This window comes from Carassius carassius, chromosome 24 (assembly GCF_963082965.1).
Source record: "Carassius carassius chromosome 24, fCarCar2.1, whole genome shotgun sequence".
In the NCBI taxonomy this organism is placed as follows: Eukaryota; Metazoa; Chordata; class Actinopteri; order Cypriniformes; family Cyprinidae; genus Carassius; species Carassius carassius.
Genome location: NC_081778.1, coordinates 26,236,833 through 26,262,660, shown reverse-complemented (window position 1 = coordinate 26,262,660; position 25,828 = coordinate 26,236,833). Strand labels below are relative to the sequence as shown.

At 34.5% G+C, this 25,828-nt stretch overlaps 1 protein-coding gene across 1 annotated transcript in view; it reads left to right on the top strand.

Moving 5' to 3' along the window:
* Nucleotides 1-16,302: 16,302 nt before the first annotated feature.
* The window catches only part of LOC132103298 (neural-cadherin-like), a 180,534-nt gene continuing 171,008 nt past the window's right edge, over nt 16,303-25,828 (top strand). The window contains exon 1 of the mRNA XM_059508288.1: nt 16,303-16,358. The gene's annotated coding sequence lies outside the window, so the exon portion shown is untranslated. The remainder of the gene's footprint in view (nt 16,359-25,828) is intronic.

Below are 25,828 nucleotides of genomic sequence, written 5' to 3'. Positions count from 1 at the left end.
GTTTTTCTTCTTCCAAAGAGCACAAAAGGAGATTGCCAAGCTTTTGTTTTTCATACAGTTGAAGTGGGATTTAGGATTTGAGCCTTAAATTCAGTTGGCACCTCAAGCCATGACATTTTAAGAAACTACAGCGAAGGGAAAGATTTTCAGTGAATAATGACTAAAGGTTGACGAAAATGTACTAAAAACTGAAAAGTTTTTATTTTGTATTTTTGGAAGGTTTTGCATATAGGCGACAATGTTGTCAAAATGATCCTCGTTTCAAATGGCTCTGCCAAAATGACTAAAACGCTGTTTGCCAGGCCAATGGCTGGCTATGTCACTTTGTAAAGAAACACTGCACATCAACATTTTCACAAATTTGTGTTTTTGTAGTTTACACTGAGACAAGAACAATACTGCTTTCAAAAACGTGCCATTTTCAACCTGTTTTCAAAAGTGTGAGTTTTCAGGCCCCCAAAACACCAATGTCATGTAAACCAATGGCCAAAATGCATCAAAAACTGCAGTTTTGAGCTGAAAACAGCATTGTGTAAATTCGTTTTACGTTTGTGTAACAAGATTATCATCCCAACAAACACAGAACATTCCCCTAACATTCCCGTATGGTTCCCATTTGGTTATTTTTTGTGGGGGTGGGCACCAAATAAGAATGTTCTAGGAATGTTCCCTGTTATTTTAAAGAGAACGTTCCCAGAAAAAAAAAAATTGTTACCTGGGATATGGCTTTATGCCTTAGGAGCCATTCATACAAAACGCATTCCTGCATTAAATAAATAAATAAATAAAATGTCGAGACACATTATTTAAAAGTTCTTTTAGAACTTCTTTTAATTAGACACTGCATTTTTAGAACATGGTGTCATGCGTGAGGCGCCATCAACAGTCAATCACATCTGTGTTGTTTTAACAGCCCCTTAAGAGCCATTTGATAGAATGTAGCCTATTTCACATTTTAAATCAGGAGACTGAAGACGTCTAAAGTTGAACATCTTTTGATCCCAACAATTTTTTTACACATCAGTTTAATGATGGCACTGATCCATCATGAGTAATTATCTGAAATGTAATTTCATTAAACACAGAGTGAGTGACATGACAGTTTTTAATTTATCCACAGAGTACAGTATATCCCTCATGATGTCAAAAAGTGGCCCTAGAAGGGCAGGACAGGCATCGGATGATGTTGTTCCCTTTTACTCTCTCACTGACCTCAGTACAGAGTAAGCAAAACATAGATAGTAATGAATGAGGTGAGCAGCAGAGGAGTCTTCTTCCTAACTTAAGACATGCACATATCTCACGTACAACACACCTGTTCCTCTCATGACATGTGTAAGCATGTGTGTGTGTGTTTATTTAAGAAGTTGTGGGTTGTAATGCAGAAGAGCAACCATTAAACACTTTCGCTTTGTTGTCTGGTATGTTGAAACTGATTGTTTTCAGACCAGTCTCAGCATAGTTTGTATACTAATATTAAAGTAAAGTTATATGATTTCAAAGTAACTGCATTGGTCAGTCTTACACTAGCCAATGATATGTTCATGAATGCCAATGCTGTTCCACATTGTTAACGCAAAGTCCTAGTTAACTCAGTTTATGTTCATGCTCTGTAAAATGATACAGGTCATGTAGTAACAGGTTGCTTGGAAACACTGGGTAAAGGAAATGTATGGGGCAACCACTCCTTGTAAAGAATGTTACGTGTTTGGATGTGTTTTGGTTTTGTCTCTTTGGACCATTTAGTAGCGCGCCATAACCGCTCTCTCTAGCGCCATCTCGTGGTGATCCTAAATCACAATAAAACACAATGTGCAAATCAGTTTATACTATTAAAATGTGTGTGTGTAGGTTAATAATTTCTGTATGATAAAAATAAACTGTATGTACATATGAATAGATAAAAAATATAAAATCTAAATATTGATAAGTAACTATTTATTAATTATTATTATTATTATTACTACTTATTTAATTATATATATGCAAATAAATATATACATTTTGTTTATTTTTATGCAAAATTATATGTGTACATGAATATAAATATACACATATTTACATAATTACACATACATAAATAGCTGAAAATAAATACAATTGTATTTAAAAACAGTGTAAATATTTTTTATATTTTACTTAATAAATATTTATTGAATTATTTGTAAATATATACATTGTTTATACACACAAATAGCTAGAACATAAAACAAATATACAAATCAAATTATCTAAGAATTCGATGATTATTTAATAATAAAATATATTATTTATTAATCACTTATTTATATAATTATTATATATTTTATACATTTTATTCTTTTTTATTATATGTATTTTATTACACACACACACACACACACACACACACACACACACACACACACACAAAATGAAAAGCTAAAAAATATTGTAATAGCTAACTTATTTATAATTAACAGATGATAATAAAATCACTTACCTTATAAAACTTTTAGAAAAATGCATAACTCGTTGTCTCAGAAGCGCTGTTCAATACACTTCACCTTTAAAGAGATGGAGCACTTTAATTGACTCTCATTTTCCATGCCTGTGATCAGATGATGTGTTTATATGACTGGTAAAAGTGAACACCCTCATAGAGCTGTAATCTTTATAATCAATTATTTGGGTTTTAAGATTAGCCTAATATTATTCACCATATGCATATGCGTATGTAACAGTAAATGCTGTTATAAAATATTAAACAAAAAAATCATGTGGCCACTAGATGGCAATTTATATATACCGTATTTTCCGGACTATAAGTCGCACTTTTTTTCATAGTTTGGCTGGTCCTGCAACTTATAATCAGATGCGACTTATTTATCAAAAGTAATTTAACATGAACCGAGAGAAATTAACCAAGAGAAAACATTACCGTCCTATGCTGCTCATTGCTCCTGGGGCTCGTTCTTCGTACGTCGATTTGATTGTTGACGATTTGGCATGATCTTGGATTGTTTGGTTCTTCGAAGCTCATCCCGGACTTGCTGTCATAGCAACAGGTGCGCAATCTTAAACCTGCTCGCGAGCAGGCTTATTTCATGTAAACAGGATTAGACTGCGGCTCATAGACGGAGATGATAAGGGAAGTCCAGCGCGATAGTGCACTTTCTGAGATATATATATATATATATAATTTTTTTTCTCGTGACTCTTGAGATTGTCGTTTACATTATTAATTTGTTGGAAAGGCACATTTATTTTCTACTTGTCGGAGTCGGGCTTTAACTACAGAACAAACTGTACCCTAAGATTATTTGCGAGTGGCTCTTTACTTTATAGCCTACTATTGGAGATGCGGAGAACTTGATGGAAAGTGCTGTCTGTCGTGCCATTCGGAGTTTGCCTGGTGCTTTTAGGTTTAAAAAACAGTTTTAGTTTTTTTTGGTGACATTTCCAAGCCACTTTAGACCCAAAGGTGTAAAGCAGTTTTTTAAGCATTTTTTTGTTTATTTATTTATTAGACGACTATACTATTTATTAGACTATTTAAATATTTTTTTAATGAAGATCATGCAATCATGGCCATGCTGATTACAGTATATGTCACTCAGGCTTATGCTAGACCATAGACTGCCATCAAGGCCTCAATGAAGAGGATTATGTGAACAGAAATGGGGTTCACAATGTAAATGTGCAGCCCAATTACTATTGTGATTCTTAATATTCCAGATTAATAATATTATATCAAATAAAAAAAGGCAGTTGACAAATCTTCCATATCACAAATGTGAAAGCAAATGGCCAGGATCTGTGCATGACTTAAGAATTTGCAGAGATTCACATTTATGCACATTATTTGAAAAGTGGTAAGGAAAGTTCCACAATTAAATATCAAGCTATATTACACTTATGAACAGACCCTAACAGAACTGCATTATTTCATAGGTGATTATGACATGTTCCTGCCTGCAGACAGGTGTTTTATGACCCCATTCCCTGACCCAAACCAGTTGCAGCTCCAGGACAAGGGCACACAATGAGATTAACTTTGGCTATCTAAAGGGAAGATTTCAGTGTCTGAAAAGTCTGAGGGTTGCACACCTGACAGGGCCTGTGACATTGTTGCATGTGCCATATTACACAACATTGCCAAAAAAACTCTTTTCATTAAATGTTTAATAAAAGACAAATATGCTTAGTTCCTTGAGTTTTATTTCAATTGTTCTTTGTAAAGAAAAGCCAGTGGTCAAGTGTCTGCAACAAGAGATATTAGACACATGCCTCATGCAACAAATAAAAAGGAAAAGTTGGCTATACACTGCCCACCTGTTGGCCTATGTCTCCTATGTCTGTGCAGACTATTCTGTAGGCCTTTCTGTAGATGTGGAATCCTGCAACTTATACTGCAGCCATAAAGCATACAAGTATAAATTAAGTAAAGTTATTATGCACTTGCAGGTAGGCTAGTTCCTCCATATGACAGTTATCTGAGAGGGTTTATTCACTGTCCAGTGCAATGGAAACAAATAGACATTACAAAGTCTTATACTTTCTTTCCTTTGGAAAGTTAGAAAATGTCCACTTAAGTTAACAAGTCTTGGTGTATTATGTAAAAGTGCACAAAAGAGGAAAACACAATGTCATTACAATGAACTACACTTGGGAAAAATGTGATCAATAACTCTTTTTGAACTCTTCTTTAATAAATAGTTTTACATTAACATAAGTTTATCAGTTTTCACTTTCACAAGTCAAAGCAATTCATCATTACTCAAGATTTAACAGTTGAAATGACTATACAGCCTTAATTTAATGCAGCAAAATATTTTACAGTGTAGGCTACTAAGATCTTTTCTATTTTTTCAGCCTTTTTCTTGGTTGCTATTATAAACAGACAACCATTTATTTAACAGTGCCTTTTATAGAAGAGAAAAGACCTATAATATAACAAAAAAATACCATGTATAATATTTTGTACTTCACTTTTATTTGTTCCCATGTTCTAGTGTGGTGACTCTGACATTACAATGAACAAAATAATTGTGCAATTATTAAAATACAAAAATATAGGCTAATAAGTGATAAAAACATATAACATGGCCACTTCTAACGGATTTAAATTGTCAGCTACTTTTTGACAGCCCTCTCTCCTGGCTTTTGCAGACTTTGAGGTGTTCCCTGGCGTTTTGATTAAACATTAAAATTCCGAATAAACTTCGACTATCTTGCTCTGCTGAGGAGAAAAACTGTGCGCGCTCTTTGGCCACGCTGAGCAGCCAATAGCAGCGTTGCTGATCAATGTTTCTACTATCGATACATATCCCCTTTTAAGCCAGCGCGTGAACGAGCAGTTATCTCAGATAACTCAATCCAGCGATACTAATCATAAACAACAGGTGTGTTCGAAGAACTCAATTAGCCGGATTATGATTAGCACGCTGAAATCATCTTGGATGTGTCATTTGATCTCTGATGTAATAAGCAACGTACGAAGAACGAGCCCCTGTAGACTACACTGAGCAGCATAGAGCGCCCTCTCGCGGCTGTAGACGGTAATATTTTCTCTTGTTTCTTGTTTCTAAATACAGTAAATGTGACTTATAGTCCAGTGTGACTTACAGTACACACCAAAAGTTTGGACACACCTTCTCATTCAAAGAGTTTTCTTTATTTTCATGACTATAAAAATTGTAGATTCACACTGAAGGCATCAAAACTATGAATTAACACACGTGGAATTATATATGGAATTATATACATAACAAAAAAGTGTGAAAAAACTGAAAATATGTCATATTCTAGGTTCTTCAAAGTAGCCACCTTTTGCTTTGATTACTGCTTTGCACACTCTTGGCATTCTCTTGATGAGCTTCAAGAGGTAGTCACCTGAAATGGTCTTCCAACAGTCTTGAAGGAGTTCCCCGAGAGATGCTTAGCACTTGTTGGCCCTTTTGCCTTCTGTCTGCGGTCCAGCTGACCCCTAAACCATCTCGATTGGGTTCAGGTCCGGTGACTGTGGAGGCCAGGTCATCTTGCGCAGCAACCCATCACTCTCCTTCTTGGTCAAATAGCCCTTGTTGCCTTCAGTGTGAATCTAAAATTTTCATAGTCATGAAAATAAAGAAAACTCTTTGAATGAGAAGGTGTGTCCAAACTGTTGGTCTGTACTGTATATATGTTTTTTTCCTCGTCATGACGTATTTTTGGACTGATGCAACTTATACTTAGGTGCGACTTATAGTCCGAAAAATACGATATTTCATTCTGAATGTTCTTTCTTTTTTTAATGTTAAAGCATCGATTGATTTACTCTTTTCACAGCAAGAACAAAATACTACATGAAGATGTGATCTTTGTGGGCAGACCATTTCTATGTATCAGTCTCAATCGTATCAGGCCAGCATGCTCTTTTTATGTAGGCTCAGTTGAATGATGCAAGCCCAGAGCCATATAAGCTTAACAGTATCTATAGAATTGACTGTGTGTAGCTATAAATATTCTGCAGAAAGTTATTTATATTTTCTGAGCTGCTCTGTATCAGTTTGCACTTTACTGAGATGAGGTCACTCAAGTACAGAACAGTTGTCTCTCTAGTGGATTGCTGTTTTTGTCATGTTTTATGTGACACAGTTGCATTTATATATGTGGACCAATAAGGTTTTTATTATTGTGAAGAACATTTTATAATTTTTTAAAGAACCTTTTGTGGGAAGGTTCCATGGATGTTAAAGTTTCTTCATAGAGATTCCTGAATCATTAATTATTATTATTATTTCTTTTTTCAGTTACTTTGAATGAATTGGTCAGAAAAATGGTCCACTCTGAAAAACAGTGATTTGCTTCAGTCTTTGTAAAACAGTGAAACTTTAGAAAAGTAGAAAAGGACAAAAGTAGAAACTGGACAAAAGGACAAAAGTAGAACTGAAAGTATTAAAAAAAATTTTCTGTAATTTAAATAAAGCTGAAATAAAATCTAAATCTTAAAACATGTAAAACATTAGCTTTGCTACAAACTTAAATTTAAGGTCACATACAAAAAAATGACTAAAACTGACTATTTCAAATAAAATATATTAATATAAATGACAGCTAAATAGAAATAAAAAAACTACAAAAGCACATTACAAAATTTCTTAATCTTAATCTAAAATTAAAATGAAAAATATATAAATAAAAGCTAATTCAAAATATTAATACTATATTAACAATACTAAAATAACAGCTATGAAGTGGAATATTTGCATACAGTCCATTAAAATATATCATATTTGACTTTTTTTAATCTAAAAAATGAATAAATAATTTCATAAAATAATTTTATAATTTATAAAAAAAATAAAGTAGTGAAATTTAGTGAGATACATTCTCTGAAGGATAGCTTTCAGCTCATTTTTAGCTAGAATTTTGCATCAAGCAAACCTGACACAAATAATTTTTTAAACAATAGGTGTTATTTCCCACCATTATTTTTGTTGACTCATAAAGGTTTATATAAATGTCTAGTATATTCAACAAGATCAGAGTGCGACAGCAGAGCTCTTTACCAGTGAAACTCTGCTTGCACCTCTGCTTCAGCTATGTAACACTGCAGTGTTTGCATGGTCAGTGTTAAGACTGTAACCTGTTAATATTAATCCTGAAATAAAAAAGCTTAAACATGCGAAACAGGCCTTTCTTGACCTCCACTAACTTTTCTGGAATGTACCCAATCTAAACATTTGTCTTATTTGGCAGTTGAAGTTAGAAGGATGTATTCTAATTTTCCAGTGATTTATGTGTTGTTTAAAGTCTTGCTTGACTGTCTGTAAGTGTGTGTGATATTGCAGGCCTTGTATCTGACTGCTGTTGTTTACAGTGCTGTCCCTGGCGAGTGAATTCTTAGGTGCTGCTTCATTCAAACATAAATAACCTGGCTCGTCTCTGCCACCGCCGCAAAACAAGCAGCTTTAATCAGCACAATCAGTAATCTGAACAGATCAGGTACCTGAAGTTCACTACAAGGCAGTGCTGTCTTTGACAAGGACTTCAGATGTTTGGCCCTCAGTCAAAAGATGAATGAAACAAAGTGAGCCTGTTTGTAATGTTTGTGAGTCTGCTGGTGAAAAGTTCTAAAACATCACAATTATGGTGTTTGTACTTTCCAAGTCTGTTAAGAATTAACCATTATCATATTTCCTCTGCCTAGAATGAAAATATTGTCATATTATTTATTGTCTCGTGGTTTCTGTAAGCTATTTTATGTTATAGGCTTAGAAGGTAGACAGAAGAATTACATCAAGTAATTTTAGTGGAGGTGGGAGAGGGAAGGTGTTCGTGGAGTATAATAAGTGTTCTGGCTCCCATTGTATGAAGCATCTGCACCACCTAAAAATAGAGTGCAGTTTCACGATCGCTGCAGCACCTCCAGGTCATGGCTATCTGTCTGAGACATGCGGGATCACAGAGAAACACTAATTACAGCTCCCTGTGGTGTCTTCAAAGCACTTGACTAGAGAAAGAAGGACAGATGCAAGAAAAGTCATTGCATTGTAATAAAGATGCTCTGATAATAACAGGTCAACTAAATAGGGTCTGAAACTCTTAACCTCCAGAAAATGTTGACTGCCAGTCAAACTAAATATTATATGACATGTTTTATTTTATACTCAATTTATATAAGGTTTGAAATTCGTATTAGGTACAATTTTTTTTTACAATAAACATAAACACATAATAAAATAGACAAAATTTGTTACAAATGTAAATATATATTTTTTATTATGTCAATTATATATATATATATATATATATATATATATATATATATATGTAAGTGTGTGTGATATTGTGTGACCTTTTGATGTCAACAGATAAGGGAAGCATTTTCTCCTCATTTTATTTTTCTGTCCTGTATATGCATGAATATAATTATACATGTTATCATTTTCATGTAGCATTGTTTTTTCAGTGTTGTCAACAATCCCATCAACAAACCTGCAACCCATTATTGGCTTGTGACCCACCAATTGAGAAACACTGTTCTACAGTACATGAATTAACAAATGACAACGATCTATCCAGCTCTTCCAGAAGAGATATCAGTACGGCAACATCTGACCCTGATTTCCACTGGCCCCTGACAGGCTTGTAACCAAACATGCCCAGTGAGTTATGCTTGTATAACAGAATGGGAGGGCAATCCATCCAAGCAGAGGTCAGGAATCACAGCGTTTGCCAAGGTGAACCGACTGCATGCTGCCATTGGCTTCTGATTATAGAAGGCGAAGTTCAGGTAGGGATATGGTCAAATGCGGATGAGGTGATTGACTTAAGTGTCAGAGACAATGACACAGACCGTTCAGGGTACATTTTAGCATCTTAAAATACAGTGTACAAATCACTGCAGTGGCTCACAGGACAGATATAAAGGTTAGGAATAAATATGGCTATTGTTAAAGGTGCAATGACATTTCAGCATTTCTCATCTGATTGGTTGCAAATATAGACCTCGTTGTAAATTCAAGGATGGCTGATTTTGGTGTATTATTAAAGTAACATGGTGTATATTAAAGTAACGTTGATATTTTCATCTGATACCATACTATGATATTGCCTTTTTGTAAGCAGCAGTACTGTTTTTAGACACACTGGGGAGACAGAGATGCAGTCTGAGCCTGATCAGTCATCTTTATCCTTGTAAAAGTCTATTTTATATTTCAATCACCCTTTATCTCTGTACCAGTAATTACACATTTCTGTTGCACACTGGCCAAACCATTCACCTTGTCTAAGGCAAAGCAAGAGCTAAGATACACACACAAACACACACTCACACACACACACACACACACACACACACACACACACACACACACACACACACACACACACACACACACACACACACACACACACACACACACACACACACACACCATGTTATTGGTCACCAAGCAGGAATTCTTTTAGATGCACTTTTAAAGAGACAGTATTCAAACACGTCTTTCCAAGATAATTTGAATTTCTTTATTTTCAAGTGCATATATATATTTTACGATATTTTCCTCAAAATGTAAAAACTTGTTCCAAATGAAATATATGTATTATTATATTATACTATTATTATAACATAAAATCATATGTACTTTTTATTTAAAAAAAAAAAAATATATATATCACTAGTGAATTTGCATTTGGTATTATCAGACTTTGCACATCACATCATAACAATCAACATTTTTAAGGTTTACAGAGGCACAGCGCCCTGCAGTGGACAGAGAGAAAGAGAGAGTGAGAGAGAGAGAGAGAGAGAGAGAGAGAGAGAGAGAGAGGGGTTGCTGGTTGTCGGTGGGGAGAGTTTCCGGAGTCTGGACTGTCCTGAAGCAGTTTGTGGAAGTGCAAGTGATGAATTTATTTATGCCTCTGATGCCAAAGATGAATATTTAGCAGTTAATACTCCAGTCTTTAGTGTCACATAATTTTTCTAATATTTTAATATATATTTGCTGCCAAAGCAACATTTCTTATTATAAATAATTAATTGAAAACAGTTGTGCTGTTTAATATATAACAGTAATATACTTTTGTATCATAAATGAATGTTAATATATGAATGAAACTAGAAATTTATATTTTATTTTCTGGGAGTTATTATTACATTTGATTAATGTTTTATTTTACCCCTTTGATTTTTTTTATCGTTATAACCTCACTAAACAGATACCCATACAGCAGTCAAGTAAGAATTACCATAGCAACAAATAGTACAGTGGCTTTGTGACCTCCATCTCTCTAATTGCTGTAAGTGTGAGTGCACCTTAACCAGAAAAAATATATTCTTTTCAATAGAAAAGCTGTTACTAACCGTTTTAGTTGCATAGGTTTGTGCAAAATGGAAATAGACTGAGAATTTGTGCATCCATAATGAGTGAAGAATATTTTCACCTATTAAAATGCCTATTGAGGGCAGACCTTTGCCATCAAAGTGTTTCTTTTCTGTCCTCTCAGCTCATTAGCACAGTTTTACAGGTTTCAAAATAGCTTCGGGCTTAATCAGTGGTGATAAGATCCTTGATTATGCTTTCATTCTTGCATACTTACCTCCCTCTGATGGTTAACTTTAGCTCTGACACAAGTCATCATCCTTGTCTACTCTTTCCTGCTCTGTTTTCAGCCTTTTTCTTCTTCTGTCCATCCTCATTTATCCCCTCAGCAGAGAGATTCCCCGTGTGTTTCCAGCAGGCCAATAGACTGTGAAAATGTATATTCTGTACTGGTCACTTCTGTCAGGGTTCAGTAACAATGAGGCTGGAGTGCACGGAAAACAAGCAGGGCAAAATGAACCAGGCCCTCACGAGCTGCAGAAGATCTGTCACTGCCAGCCGAAGGGCGACGCGGTGAATCGGACGACTCAAGCTGAATGCTGATCCACCACAAACTGCATGCTTTCTCTCTAACTCACTCTTCTGTCCTCAGCTCATGATGATTAGAAAATGGCACAGTGCCGCGGTTGGGCCCTAAAATTAAATGTGCCCGGCGAAGAATGACATCATTGATGGGTGCTGCTGAGAGTGAGAGTGAGAATTCACCTTTGTTTGACTTTAATGCTACAAGGAGCTGAATCATAAAGCCTCCATGCGTGCTTTCCTTCAAGTGATTATGAATCCTTATAGACATGCATTTGTAAGGGATTGTGTTTGGTTTACTTTGTTCACTACCATAACTAAACTAAACTAAACATGAATGAAACTGAACTGAATTGGATCAGGGTTAACTAAAATTAAAAACATTAAAAACATTTGGAGCATGTTGTGTGTTTTTTTATGTATAGCTTACTATTTGTTGTATAGACTTTGTGAGACTGATTTGTTTTATGTTTGTATAAAAACTACATAAATAGTAATGTTTCCAAACCTCTGGTCTGTACTGTATACATATATATATATATATATATATATATATATATATATACAGTACAGACCAAAAGTTTGGAAACATTACTATTTTTAATGTTTTTGAAAGAAGTTTCTTCTGCTCATCAAGCCTGCATTTATTTGATCAAAAATACAGAAAAAACAGTAATATTGTGAAATATTATTACAACTTAAAATAATAGTTTTCTATTTGAATATACTTAAAAAAAATAATTTATTCCTGTGATGCAAAGCTGAATTTTCAGCATCATTACTCCAGCCTTCAGTGTCACATGTAACATCCAGTCTATCACATGATCATTTAGAAATCATTCTAATATTCTGATTTATTATGAGTGTTGGAAACAGTTCTGCTGTCTAATATATTTGATGAATAAAAGGTTAAAAAGAACTGCATTTATTTAAAAAAAAAATTCTAATAATATATTTTCTAATAATATATTTTCTTTACTATCACTTTTTATCAATTAAACACATCCTTGCTGAATAAAAGTATTGATTTAATTTAAAAAAAGAAAGAAAAAAAAAATTACTGACCAGTAGTGTATATTGTTATTACAAAATATTTAGATTTTAAAAACATAGCTTTTTTTTTTCTTTTTATTCATCAAAGTATCCTAAAAAAGTATCACAAGTTCTGAAAAAATATTAAGCAGCAGAACTGTTTCCAACTTTGATAATGAATCATCATATTAGGATGATTTCTAAAGGATCATGTGATAATGATCCTAAAAATTCAGCTTTGCATCACAGAAATAAATGATAATTTAAAGTATAATACATTTAAAAACAATTCTTTTAAATTGTAATAATATATCACAATATTACATTTTATTCTGTATTTTTGATCAAATAAATGCAGGCTTGATGAGCAGAAGAAACTTCTTCTATAAACATTAAAAATAGTCATGTTTCCAAACTTTTATATATATATATATATAAAATAAGCTGAAATAAAATTATACAATAATTAATTAATAAAACAATATAATTAACAAAGCACTTGAATTACTTGAAATATATATATATGATTTGTATTTGACAGACTGGAAATCAGACTAAACTAATTAAACTAACTACATTTAACTAACTACAATAAACTATAACTCACAATTCAATTATATTGAAAAGAGCTGAATTTAACTACGTGAAAACTACAATTCAAAAGAATTGCATTGAACAGATTTACATCGCACTGAATCAAACAGAACTGAATCGAATTGAAAGTAACTGAATCAATAAATCATTTAGAATCAGTGATTCAAAGTCAACTGATAAAAGTCGATGTCAATTTGAATTAAATTGATTAAACCTAAGATTCTTTTATGCTTTAAATATTCTAAGTGAAGTCATCTGAAGAACTATAAGCCATCATTTAGGCAGTGAAAACTGATAGCTGAGGTCTTTTATTACACATTGAGTTTGACGGGATGTTTTACAGCAATCTGAACTTTACTATTCTTTCAAAATCAAGAACGGATTCTTAAAACCAGCTGGTAAAAACACTTAAGACGCACATAAAGTTACTGCAGTGGCTTTCCTAAGCCAAATAACTAGGAATTGTCATGGAAAATCTATAGAAAAGCTGTACTTACCGTTTTAGCTTTGGTCCATTTTCATTTGCGCCACCCCACAGCAAAGGGAGCAGAGAATTACTATTTGATACTTAATTGGACGCAAGGATCGAGGCTGCATTATTAAAACTTTCCTTCTCTCTTTCCCATCTCCTCCGCCACACTTTCTCGTCCTCCTTTGTGCTGCGTCTCCTTCTGTTCTGGCTTTGTCAAAACAAGTAATTGTCTTTGATCAGCCCTGCATAGTCAGTGCAGCCCACCTCATTTCTGCTCTTAGATTTGTCAGACTGATGGCAAAATATTTAGGGCAGAGAAATTATAGTGAAATCCTTACTGTTCTATTTCATCAGTTTTTTGCACTACAGACTGCAAGTTTAATAGCCTGTGTTCATCCGGAATGGCTCACACCAATCCTTAAAATATTTAGAATTTATTAACATAGAGGAGACCTAGTTCATAAAGCATTAAACTAACTGATGCTATTAATATAACAACATTATCTAATATTTCCACATGAGAAACTGTATTTCCTTAAAATATAAATGGTCTGCTAGTGATTTGCAGATTATTTTATTATTATTTTGCTTATTTATTGCTGTAAAAAAAGTAGTTATGGAAAAAACAGCTAAAATAATCTCTAAAACAGTACTGTTTATTAAAATACCACCTGTGGGTCGAAATGATTTAAATGCAATTTAGACTTAGCCCAAATATGCACAGAGACACCTTTTACAAAAAGACTCAAGACAATGGAATAATAACAACTCCAAAACCACAATATAACAGTACAAAACAAGTAAGTAAAATAAAAAAGAGAAAGGAAGAAAAAAAGATTTTAAGAGTTTAAACTATGATAAAGCGTAGTTGAAAAGTGAGAAAAGCATATCTTAATGGAAACAAATGCTGTTCTTTGAACTCTTTGAATTCTTGAAAAAATAGAAATAAATTATTTTAAATTGTAAATTTATTTCACAACAACACTGTTTTTACTCTATATTTGATCAAATAAATGATTAAAGACTTCTTACCAAAACATTTGACCAAATCCAAACTTTTGAATGGTTAGATGCAGGTTGTATACAATATAAAATTGTTTTCGAAAAATTGTAACTAGCTAGATTCATAATGTTTTGAAGGGCACCCTATGTGTTATCTGTACATCAACTGAGATCAGAGAAGAGAATCCATGATTAGCAGCTCGCACTGGATCTGCCGTGTGACGCCAGAGGCCTCGTCAGCCTTCAGCCCCTCAAACGAAATAGACTGGAGGCATGAGGGAGAGAAGAATGTGGAGAGATGGATAACTAAACAAAACAGTAAACAATATTAAAGATGCAGCTCAGAGAGATGTTACCTCACCAACTGCCAACATCCAAATGAGATCCAGTGGTGTTTAAAATGTGTATAGAAAGCCCAAAATGAAGGAGGTCACATGAATAATGAATACTGAAAGGCTGTGTGTGTGTGTGTGTGTGTGTGGACCCTCAGTTTCCTTTGTCAACTTAGCAGGCAAGGTCACATTTTTAAAGCTGGCCACATACTGGCAGCCATAGCAATCTAAGACCGCGGCTACTTATTATGCACCTCTGCTGCTTTAAGATATGTCTTTCTTTTCTTTTTTTTAACCTATGTATACAACTGCAATTTTTTTATAGCATTGCTGAAAACACATCTGCCTCTCTCTCTCTCTCTCTCTCTCTCTCTCTCTCTCAGTAGATGCCATTAGAGAATTGGAGTTTATCCCTCCCCTGCTTCTGTCCCCACTCCCCTCATTATGTCCATGCACCAAGGTGAAACACATCGCCACAGCTTTCAATCCCAGGCTAAAGTTAGATTTACCCATTATCTCCCACATCAGAATCAGCTTCTAAAGCTCGAAGCTCCAAATTTGGCGATGTACGTGGCACCTGCTGCCTTGGTAAGTGTCTATAGAGCGGAATATCACTCCTCACCTCGGGTGACTGGTGCTGACGATCAGCTTCATTACTGGATGAGACTGCAGTTTTCAGTGGCACTGCAGATGTGTTATATATAATCGCTAAGGTGGGACGGATGTGGTATATAAATGGGGCGAACAGCTGCTCGCTGGCCAGATCTCAGTCACTCAAGTATTTTTAAAAGTCCTGAGTTTGACACATCGTCTGTTCGTATGCGTCTATAACAGCTCCCTACACAGACACACACACACACACACACACACACACACATGCAGGACAGCTGTTTACTGTATGTATGAGAAGAGGCGAAAAAGCAATTTTTTTGTCATTAAATCAAACCATAATCAAATCATCAACAATTCAGTTTATCACTATACTGCACAACAATGGTTACACATAAAAAAACATGCAATATTACAGTGAACTGAACTGTAAACCTACACTCATCTGAATACCCCTTTAAACCTGTTTCACACACATTTACAGACTCAGCAAGAAATCAGATCAAAATTACTCTAGAGGTATTAAACCTATCCCCAACAATTTGACAGTGTTAATATACATTTTACTACATATTTACATAAATATATATTTTTAAATATGATTTAAATATCTAAAATGTCAAAATGTATTTATATTGTCAAAACAATTTATATTGATTTATATATCATATATATTTATATATATATATAATTATATTTTTTATTCACCCATTATGTATTTTAGGATTGGAAATATGTTTTTTTTTTTTTTTTGCAAAATGCATTTTGTTATACATTTTTGAATTTGAAGGTTTTCATTTTATTTTATTTGTTTAATTATTTAATGAGCATCAAAGCCAACATTTTAAATTAATTAATTAATTAAAGGAAAATTTGTCCCTGTGTTTCAGACTTGTATTCTGACAATATAAAAAGTAGAGGAAGAGTTCTTCCAGGGTCAAAGTTCACAGGAAGAAGTGGTAGATTGTGAGTTGCCCTGCTTTTTGAAAAGCCTGTTTCATTCACTTAAAATGTACTCATTTAATTGGTGTTACATTTTTTAATGTTTATGTGAAAGATTTTGGCAGCGTCTATTTTTACTAAGTGTTTTTGAGTGTTTTATAAAGTTTAACTAGCATCTAAATAGCACATAGTACAAAGAGGAATAGGTGCAATTCACTTTAAAGTGCAACTAAAAAGAATATGCTATTTGTACTAAGTGAAAAATCTCAGCAGTGGTGGTTGAAACTAGTGAAAAGGGCAACAATTTTCATGCTTTTAGAGGAATAATGTTTTGATTTCAATCTGATAAGTGATGAGGTTGTGTCAAAACAGGATGTTTTGAACATTTATGTGGGATTCGCCAAACAGAATGGTGAAAAGTGATCAAATGTGATGAAGCAGTTCCGAGTTACTGCTGAGTGAGTGAGTGCTCCAGAAATATGGAGCATTAATGCTGCTAAAACTGTTTAAAGTTCAGAAGCATGACTACTGACTGGTATTAGCATCACATGACTGGTCTTAAGAACTGGAGAACTCTGGGAAACGGCCTGCTGTTCTAATGCCCATATCTTGCATGACTTCCAGTGCCAGCCCTTGATTGTGCTTTATGAACACGGTTTAAGGCATAGACATCACAAGAGGATCTGTGGTCCTGAGGCAATGGAAGGGAAGCTGATTTAGCATCTCTCCCGCAGATTATCCCCAGAGTGGGGAGATGCCACTTCATGGCTGCAGGGAATACAGTGTGTGTTCATGTGTTGAAATCCTCTCTGCCTCTCTAAGCTCCTTCAAGTCCAGTTCTGCTGCTTGGGGTGGGCCCAGCAAAGCAGTCTGGGATTTCCTTCAAGTTAAGAGTTTGAAGAGAAATGAGCCAAATCTTGGGGATGATAGCTGCAGTAATAATGAGATTAGTGTGTGTGTTGGGGAAAAACCACTTGGGGATCTGCCTCACGGAAAGTGGATATCCACTAAGTGGCCCATGATGCCGTTCCTGGACAGATTTTTTCAGTTTTTCCTGTCCGAATAAAGACAAGCAAGGTTAGCGCATGTGTGAAGAGCAGGACTAGTGTTCATGGGATGCTCACATAAAACAATTTGTTTTTAGAAGTTGGTCAGTTATAAACTTGAAAGTTTTGAAGTCTTTAAAGTTTGTTAACATGGGAATTCACATGTAAAATTCGCACTGTTCTGGGTGTGTGTTCACTACTCACTGCTGTGTGTGTGTGTGTGTGTGCACTTGGATGGGTTAAATGGAGAGCACAAATTCAGATTCAGATTCATTGTTTATTGTCCTCTTTTCTTTTCACAGACTGTACCAGAGACTGTAATACACACATATTTTCGAGCCAATACCAATATACACACATTTACATCAGAGACAACATCAGTGTACATATTACAGAGGACTGCTTCATTGTTTAGTTTTATTTTTTTATTTATTATTACTTTTTTAATCAAAAAATCATACAATATAAATGAAGCAAAACTATTGATTAAAAATAATTATTCATATGAGGCGCTCATTACTGTCCCAGACAGATGCATGCAAACAAACAAAAACACACACCCCCTCCTCTCAGGCCCACACCAGACCCACAAAAAAATTAATAAAGAAAACATAAAAAGAGGCCATGAAAAGTAAAATCAAAAGATCAAAATCTTTTTCTCAAATAAAAGATCAAAAGAAATCATAAAGAAGGCTTTAGACTTTTCATCTGAACAGACTCTCTTGTTTGTATGGCAATATTGCAATGAACACTGACCAGAAGGGAAATCACAAGTCTTTTTTTTTTTTTCTAAGTAGTTTTTCCTAGATCGAGATGAGATGAAATAAGAAGCAAATCTCTTTTTGAGATAAACCTGTCTTCGGATTCATAAAAAGGCATTTGTGACCTTGGACCACAAAACCAGTCGTAAGTGTAAATTTCTAAATGTATACATCATCTGAAAGATGAATAAACAAGCTTTCTAACGATGTATGGTTTGTTAGTATAGGACAATATTTGGCCGAGATACAACTCTTTGAAAATCTGGAATCTGAGGGTGAAAAAAAAAATTCTAAATACTGAAAAAATCGCCTTTCAAGTTGTCCAAATAAATTCTTAGCAATGTATATTTCTCAATCAAAAAATATATTTTGATATATTTACAGTAGGAAATTTACTAAATATCTTCATGGAACAAGATCTTTACTTGATATCCTAGTGATTTTTGGCATAAAAGAAAAATCAATCATTTTTTAAACTGAATACCTTCAAATCAGTGTTATTTTAGTATTATTTATATTAAATTATAGTATTTTGAATTACCTTTTATTTAATATTTAGTTTGTTTTAGAGATTTTGTTGTGAGCTTTTATAATTTTTATTAGATTTTAAGTAATTTTATAGCTTTTATTTATTTCATTTATTATAATTTAGTAATTTTAGTATTTCAGCTTGCACTTATTTCTTTTCTTTAGCTGCCAATATACATACATACATACATACATACATGTATATGTATATTCAGCTTCATTTCATTAAAATTATTTTAATGGCTTAATAATAATACCTGTGAATGTGTGAAAAATATTTTGGACCATGTTTACACATCTGTTTAGTACGGTCTAAGTGATCATATCACTTAAAACGGATCTTAAGACTATACTCAATTGTCTCATTGTTTTCTATGTTTAAGTAAATTTAAACATTAAAAATAAATTGATAATTAGCATTGTCTCCTGTGCTAAAAAAAGATCAACTTCTGAGAAATAAAATGTTCGCAAACATCATGAGCCATATGAAACACCTCTGAGGCACACAGAGAAACAAAGGGTGTGTAGTGAGAGCTAAAAACATATAAAAAACGTTTCATCTACAGAGGACACAGGGTCTCAAGCACTGTGAAGAACATGTTCATTAGTGCATTTTTTTTTGTCTCTTTCTCTCTGGTATGAGTCTCAGTAAGGCCCATTAAAAACAGGCTAATGGTTATTACTCTGCTCCCCCATTATCAGACGGTGTTCATTTTTTTGTTTATCTTGTTCCACTGTATCGAGTACATGTTCTATGGAAATGCACCAGATGAAATTGCCAATTCATTCTTCATAATTCTTTGGCGAGAATTAAATTGCTTTAAGAATAACAATAGGGCTTGTGTGTTGCAGTCGTTGGGAGTATCTTTGTAATTTTTTATTTCCACACTGGAACTGCTTCTGTCAGCGAGGTGTAGAGCATCTTTTGGGACTCAGACACACTGCTGTGTTCTGTGTAGGGTATCAAGAGAGACGGTTTGTTAAAGTCTAGAGATGTTTGAGTGCCTGAGGTTTTTAGTGTTGAGAATGTGGTTGGAGCAGTGCTATTTTAGTATTATAGTATTATATATATATATATATATATATATATATATATATATATATATATATATATATATATATATATATTTTTTTTTTTAAGATTAGAAATGGTTCTATTTTTTTTTTTCAATTTTAATCATTGTGTAATGTGATTTTGTGATATATATATATATATATATATATATATAAATATAAATATATGTAACGAATTAACCTTCCTAATCATCGGGAAGAAGGAGGCGGGAACCGGCGGACAATCAACGGAAACTTTAATGATCAAAATAAAGACAAAACAGCGCAACAGCCCCTCACGGACGACTGAGGCGCACAAATAAAAATCAAAAACACAAAATAAAGTCCAGGCCTGGTCCTCTCTCGTCCGTCACTGTCGTCGCTCCAGTTTTATATCCCTCCATCTCCTCTGTGGGACTCGAGACCGGCGAGTGTCGCTCATCTCCAATCACTCCACCGGCCTCGCTCCTGTTCCCACGTCCCTCGGCCCCGCCCCACTCGTCACAATTTACCTTTAACTTAAACTTCTTAGGTGCTGTGGCAACATTTCTAAGTTTCAAAGTTTTTCATCTAATATTAGTATTTAGTTTTATTATTTTCATTTACCAGAAACAATTTTTTAATAGTTTTAGATTTAGTTAACAATAACAGCACTTGGCTGGAGACTTGGAGAGCTTTGGGATATGACTATAATCTGAGATCTAAGAGGTTATGAGTTAACTTTACACATGCTTATCTGAACGTACATTCACTTGAGCTCAAACTGAGGGATCTGTCGAGCCTCTTTCTAAATACAAAGAAAGAGATGATGAGAAATGTTTCTGTAACCAATTATCTTGACTTCATTATCTGTTCTTTTCCCTCTCATTCATTTCAAGGCTTCTGTTTTAAAGTTTCTTTGTGGATGCTTTCTTTTGTAGGCCATTTAATAGTGTTGAGGCACATTACCATTAATTGAAGTGTTACATCCATCTGTTCAGGGTGTTTCCCTGCCTCCAGCCTTTCTGCAGGACTTTATGACAAGTGGTTTGGAAAATACCGTTATTCTATTTTAATTATTTAAGTCGTTTCTTTAGTGTTCAGGTAATGACTATTAGGCAATAAATTACAAAAACAAACAAACCATCAGATCTGATCCGTTTGTCGACAAATAATCAGATTTCTTGATTGTAATGGGAGCAAACTAGATGTTGTATTGCAGTTTTCACATCTAGTATACTGTATATAGACATGGTGTCAAAAAAAGTAAGCCACAACACGAAGAAAAAAAAAAAAAGGGACAGTTCACCCAAATTTGAAACTTTAGTCATCCAAACCTGTATTTATTTATTTCTATTGCTGAACAAACACAAAAATCTTTTTTTCTGTTCCCCATTGACTTCCATGGTTTTCTTCTCTCCATACCATAGAAGTAAATTGGAGCCAGAATTTGTTTGGTTACCACATTTTTTAAAATATCTTCTTTTATGTTCCACCGAAGAAAGTTTGCAGTAAATGAAGACAGAATTTTCATTTCTGGTGAGCTATCCCTTTAAAAAAGCAAATCTGATTATCAAATGCATGCTGCTTGTTCCACATCACCCCCAACACTGTAGAATAGAAACAGTCTTACTTGTATGAGCTTTCAGGAGAATGATGCACTGGACTGGGTGTTTATGGTAAATTGTATACACTACTGCATTGGATGGCCTTCCGATGTTTGTCTCAGTTAGCAAAAACAACAACAAAAAAACAACAACCACAGACCATTTTGTTTCTGATTAATGGTAAACCACTGCCTGTGAGTAAAAATCATTTACTGAATCAATTCATTAACGAACAAGTCATTGAATCATTGCTCAACCCATTCATTTAAAAGCAATGATTAATTCAGCATCAAAACAAGTCTTTATGAGTGAATCATTGGATTGTTTTCTCATTTGATTTGTTCAAAACCATTGCACCATAATTGTATACTCTCTGGATAGGTTCTTTCACGATATAGTACTCATATGGTGAAAAAGTGGCCTCATGTCCGGATTACCACTTTGAAATCTCGCTGGAAGTAGAAAATCATTTAGATACTTTTCGCCTACTGTTTTATGAATACGATAGACATGCTACTCTTTTCACATACTGTTTTTGTCTACTATATAATAAGAAATTGTGTATCTTTGTGTCTTTTGAGTGTGTGTATTTTTGGATGTAATTATGTTGGCTGAGCAAAAATGTAATCACTCAATTATTGAAGAGCTGTATAAAAGGAATATCACACATAAACATGATTCTTATTGCACTTTAACTTGTATTTTTAATAATAAAAAAAATATTTACTGTGGCTTTCCATGTACCTGCTATTTTGTACGTTTATGTTCCCAACCTACAGTATAAATGTGAGAAGGGTCCACAGATATCAGCACTCTTGTGTGATATTGCTTGATTCTAAATAATTAGTTACTTCTTGATTATCTATATGTAGGGTAAATTGTGTCCCATTTTCCCTTTAAGCCAGAAACTGTGTAAACATCAAATAAAATTAAAGCAAAAATAACCAAACCCAGGTATGCGACTTCACCTCCTCATTCCAGAAGTCCAGCACACGCCACTGCTGTCAGTATCATGTCTTCAAGCATCAGAGTTGTTGTGGTTACTCAGGGAGATTGCATGCCTGTCACGTAGTATCACCTGCTTATAAATTTAAGTAAGTGAATAACAGCGTGTGAGTGAGGGTGCTGTGTGTGTGTCTTACCCGGTGGCCTGGAAAAGCATTTTCACTTCAGTGAATCCATCGTGACAACAGGTATTAGGGTATGACTTGCCACTGAGCTTAATGGAGCTCAAAGAAAGTGGCCCTGAGCTTCTCTCCTGTCTGTCCCTCCCATCACATCAGGAGAGTGTTCATGAAGGCTGGTGTCCCCTTGATATCAAGGACCTGCAACTTTGCATGGTGATTTTAGTTCTGTGTTGAGCTGAGGTATAGAAACACAAGTCTATTACAACTTCTGTTTGTCTCTGTCTGCTGATTTCTCATATAATTTTTTTTTTATTGGTGTACTGTGGTCTTCTTTAGGTCACATGTCAGGAGCTGGTTTGGGGACTGTGGAAGACAGGAGAATGATAGAGAGAGAGATGGAAAGTACACTGCATCAGAATAAGGTCAGCAGAGATAGAAGTCACAGTCACAAAGACAAACAACAAGATTGTCAGGTGCAAACCCTCTTAAAGGACAGGCAAAATTTAAAATGGTCATTTATCCTTATTTCTTTCCAAACATATGATTTTCACATTTCAGATATTTCTACAATTAATGAGGACAGGAGCAAAAATAAATAACTAAATAAAAGAATAAAAGTGACCATACAACTTATTTGCCATATATTGGGGGTCTTCTGAAGTCATGCACTGAAACAAATTTGTTTAGGATTTGTTTGTAAGAATAATACAAATAGGAAATTGCTAGTATATCATGAATAATCACAAGGAAATCGCAAATAATGCAATAAATTGAACTTGAAATTTTAATTAGTATTTTCTTGTAAAGTATGTTTACTAATAATCTTATTTCCAACTTAGATTTTTATTAATATATTTATTTATATTATAGTTCACAGTGTACAAATAACTTTGTAAATCAAATGAATGGATAAAAAAATCTAATGTTTCTTTGCAAATGAGTTTCAAATATGGTGTGTCATTATGCAGTGTGACAAGTTGGCATCTAATTGTTTCTCACACGTTATTGACAACAAATTTGATGCGACACATTTTAAGGCAAATGTAAATTCAAATTCAAAGCCATGGTCCACTTCATTCCCATATTCGAATGGTACTGTACTTGATAGATACTGCGAAAGGATTTTTTTTAGTAATGCTATTATCTTTTATCTTTTCCTCAGACAATTCCATTACATGCATGGTTTCAAAAAACTTTTTTCATCATTTTTGGATCTTAAAAGCTTCAATCTTTATTTCATTTACAAAGGCAATGAGAATAACCTGGACATTCTGAAAAAAACATATTTGTTTTGTTCCATTGAAGCTTGAACAACATGAAAGTGACCATATGATGACATATTTTTCATTTTTTGTTGAATCAAGAGATTAGGGTGCTATCTGTGACTGCACTGATCTCACCTAAGGTATAAAAAGCTTCCATATGTTGTCCAATCATCAGGAACTGTTGGGTGAATGTCTGTAACTCCACACACAAGACATGTGACATCCCTCAGAGACCATTCTGTGAGTCATTACCCATCAGTACAAAGATCACACATGCTTTCTTCCTCAACTGGTAAAGGTAAACGGTGGTGCCTCATGTCATTCTGCGGTTATATGTCAGGGAGGAGGAAGTATAGAAAGCTTTTGTCTTTAACTGTCAAAGACACTGAGACAGTGACCGTTACATCTACACGCAATCCCATTCCAGTCATATGGTACTCTTTGAAAAATTCATGACATGTTTTGTCCAATTTGATCCCCACTCTTTCTGAATGGAAGCTATTTTGTGTTTTGTTGAGGAGATCTTGGGTGCTAGACATACAATGTCATGTTTAGCTTGGAAATTATGTGTCTTAAAGATATATGCCCTGCATTAACACACTCTGACACGGTCAAACATGCCCAACAAAGCAGTTAATGTCTGTGTAATAGCTGCCTTTTAACATGGGATTTAGAGACCCTCGGAGAAACTTGTTACTGGCAGTGATGGAAGAGATCAGCCATACACCAGATGTGATAAATTTTCCCAGGTTTCCCATTTAGGGTGTTGTTCAAGCACCAGGGTTGGTTGTTTTCTTTTGTTACCCAATGACATGCTGTCATGTAAAATGGAATATAAAACATTCCTATTAAGAGAACGAGCGATTAAACATGAAAAGGCCTGGATGGCCCTCTGTTATAAATTAATAATTCCGAAATCTTTTCCCCCTCACTCTGTGTCTCTAGGTGTCAGCCTTAATGACTAGCTTAAAAAAGTTATGCCTACCACGTACGTCTCTGCAGATGAGCGGTCATTGTGGCATTGTGCCTTAAAATTGCTTGTCATAAATGACCCCTCCCCGTGTTCGCCCACAGCACTTGATGCCTTGAATTCGGGCAATTTTGAAAGCTGTATTCAAGCATGAAGTTCAATTTGCTTTTCATAAAGGGATTACACAGCCATTATTGTCACTCTTCACCACATGTACCTCTCACCTATGAAGCACAATTGCGTTCTGATTTCCCAGCAACTGGTGTGGGCCCCTGATGCCGTTCCTAGCCCCTGACTTAAGATTCATCCCATTTCGGTAGGACGTCTGAAGCAATAGCAGATAAAGATGAATACAGGGATGAGGTTATAGAGGTTGACAGGAGGAGTGAGCAAGAACTTATAAGTGTTTATGGTTTGAATGTGGAAGATTAACTGTTATATAGCATATGCCGTGAGAAACTTTCAGAGCTCTTTTGGCATTCTCCTTAAATTCTTGGAGTACATAAAGTCAGCCAAGAGATATTTGCACACCTGGTATCAATGGCTATTTTCGTGATTTATCATAAGATTGCAATGCAAAGTGCTGAAAGGATAGAGCATCAAGTGTTCTGATTCATCCACATTTAAGGACTGCCAGCTGTGTTTCTTGAGATGTTTGACCCGACTCTTATCCCTGGTAGGTCAAACTGCGATCACGGTGATGAGACACACTCCATTTCTCCAACTCATTGCCTCTAATTTTCCATTTTCCAATTTTTTAAGCAGTATTTTCTCTCTTATAAATCTTAAGTGGTTACAAAAGGGTTATTGGGTGAAGCATCTGACTGCATCATTTTACAGGGATTAGTCCAGGACCCAATGAAAACAGAAGAGAAATTAATATAGAAACTTATCGTTTGCTAATCGATATAGACATAATATTGTCTCATTTCTCTGTTTATTCTTTTCTTGTTCCATCTCACCTTGACTCTTCTTATCTCAGTGTCATCTGTTCCTTTTTTGTCTCTTGATGCCTATCCCATCCAGTCTCATCTTTTCTCCTCTTGTCTTGACCCATCTGTTCTTCTTGACTCTTGTCTTAACGGTCTTGCTTCTTTTTTTCTTATATTGCATGTTTTTTCTCTCATGTTGTTGTATTGTTCAATTTCTATATATGTT